Source organism: Micropterus dolomieu, linkage group LG17 (genome assembly GCF_021292245.1).
Source record: "Micropterus dolomieu isolate WLL.071019.BEF.003 ecotype Adirondacks linkage group LG17, ASM2129224v1, whole genome shotgun sequence".
Classification (NCBI taxonomy): Eukaryota; Metazoa; Chordata; class Actinopteri; order Centrarchiformes; family Centrarchidae; genus Micropterus; species Micropterus dolomieu.
In genome coordinates this window covers 27,607,098-27,609,947 of record NC_060166.1, presented here as the reverse complement: position 1 = coordinate 27,609,947, position 2,850 = coordinate 27,607,098, and positions in this window count along the sequence as shown.

Here is a 2,850-nt window from a genome sequence, read left to right as displayed (position 1 = left end):
CTGCTGGGGTTTCCCAAAGCAGTTTTTCAGTTGTGCTGTCCCAAGTACTTAGTGCAGTCTTAGGCAGGATGGGCAGGTACATAACGATTTCCACATACTGACACACTGAATGAAACAAACCAAGGTTTTTACACAGTGGCTGCTTTCTCTCCAGACTCTCCATGGCGGAAACCATTAAAACATGCAAAACCCTCATTTAAATGCTGCCACCTCCATTGTGTTTGCAATAATTCTTAGTTGATCACCCATAGCAGGTACTACAATTGCACGGTGCAATATTTTAGAATGCACACACATTTTAGTACTCTTTATTCTTTATGTTAGTAAATCTGGCCCTTTGTCTCTTTGTTTGGGGAAGTAACCTCTTTAAATGTGATCGTGGCACCTTTTCACCTCAATGATAAATAATTAAATTTTTATAAACTCCTGGACTTTAATAGCTCCTGTGTTTCAGCAGATTTTCTGCTCATGTAGTACAAAACTTTCTGCACATTCAGAATCTCTCCAACATAGCCTATTTGTCTTTTCTGACATGTCCAGAAAAAAGTAATAATATTACCAGACTAAAGTCATTATTTAATGAGTCTACCTGCCCTTTACTCTGCTGTGTATTACGTTATTGATTCGTGGGTAGTAACTTTGTCCCCTTCAGACCGATTGACCATATCTGAAACCGAAAGTAAATGAAACACTTTATGTTAAGTTACAGTTCTAAACAGAGCAGGCTGCAGTTTTTAGATGTTTATGTTGCAAAACTCTACCAGCTATATGTTACCACTCATCACAGCTGTCTGGACCATTGACTGTACATATAAATGTCCAGACTCACAACGTGAGGGGGTCCAGCTGGTTACTATCATAGCTTTCACCGGTGTCAATCAGCTGGGCAGCGTTGATTTGCTCCATGAGTATAATATCAGTTATACATTTGTATTTCACTGCGTAAGAAAATTAATGTGTGGCTTGACAGCATGTGAAAAATGTAATTTGCATGAGTCTCATGAGACAGGTTTTTACCTGACAAGAATTCTCGTCACAATTCAATCTCGCCAAACCCCTAATATTTAAATTAGCACACAACTACCCAGGTGGAAACAAATAGTCAAAATTGATAGCACACCTGTAGTGACTATGTCTTATATTTTATATATTGAGGTCACACGCCTCTGGAGCAACTGGAAGTTAAGTGTCTTGCTCAGGGATACAATGGTGGATGAGTCACAGTGGGGAATTGAACCGGAGTCTCTCACACCAAAGGCACGTGTCTGATCCATTGCACCATCACCACCACCGTTCAGCCGCTACTGGTTGCTAATTGATTTATTGTTTCCAACGTGTGCCCTGAAAAATGATGTCCAGTCTTTTCCAATAGTTTGCAGTGAAGGCATTTATTTCCTGCGTCCACTTACAATAAATAATACGCCATATAAAGTAGAATAAACAACATAATCTGAGCACAATAATCTGAGCACAGTTAAAAACTGTTTGCTCCACTTCTTCAATTAACAACCACCTGTTTGCAACAATACAGGAACTTAAATTGCCAGAGGCCAGCATTGGCCCCACTACACAACACAACAACATGCCCCCTGTGGCTTGGAGGAAAACAGGCAGTATGGCTCCTACACCCCAGCCCCTGATTGCATCTGGCAGAAGACAAAGCAATTTTCTAACTATATATATATATACAGTATGTATAATGGGCCCGTAGTTCATAGCCAAGTTATACAAACAAACAAAGTTAAGACTAATCTACAGCAAAACCACACTTTAGTTTTAATAACTTATGCACATTTTTACTGCACAAACCATATTGAACCTTTATATATACCCTTATTTACTCTGTGGCCTCACATAAGAGACCAATATTAGTCACAAGTCGTACAACCACATTTGTCTTTGAAGACGAACAGAAGTGCCCTTTTATAAGGGAACGTTTCCAGTACTTTTCCAAGCATCCAAGATCCACGTGGTGCTGTAGAATCCACAACAATGACGACATCTCCAGGCATAAAACTTCTTTTTTCCTTTGTCTATTTTTGTTGTTCCTGCAACAATGGTAGGTACATCTTTTCCAGAAGAGATCAGCAATATATTGGACCTGTTTCCATCTTCTCCTTGCATACAGATCACTTCCTTAAAAAAGTCCTGGTGGTAGAACTGGTTTCCCTTTCAGTAGAAGCAAGTGGTTAGGTGTCAATGCCTCAAGGTCATTTGGATCTTCAGATAATTTAGTGATGGGCCGGCCGTTCAGCATTGCTTCAACCTCGCAGAGCACTGTTTGAAATTCTTCATCATCCAAACTTTGTTGACAAAGCACTGTACTCAAAACCCTTTTGCTTATCCGTATTATGCGCTCCCAAATGCCACCATGATGTGATCCAGCAGGTGGGTTAAAACTCCATTTAATTCCTTTTGCGACAGGTATCTTTCAATGTGATCCTGGTTTAACAATGCTAAGGCTTCTCTCAATTCTTTTTCAGCTCCCACAAAGTTGGTACCATTGTCTGATCTCATGTGAAAAACCTGTCCTCTCTGACAGTTGAACCTTCGCAATGCTTTGATACATGAACTTGTATCAAGAGTGTAAAGTGCAATTTATACTTCTGCGTCAAATCGATGGCATAGCCTCTGCGTAGCCCCCTACCCTACGGCGTCACCTACGACGTAGCCTGACGTGCACCTCCTCAAAAATGTAACTACACGTCGAGGCGACGCGGACCATAAGCACTGTGACTGGTCGGCTGGGTAGCGTCGCAATGCCTCCGAGCCGACAGGAAGTGCCCAAACCGCGGCTGTAACACGGTGGATCAGTATATTTGACCGTCACAACCCGAGTGAAATGACTCG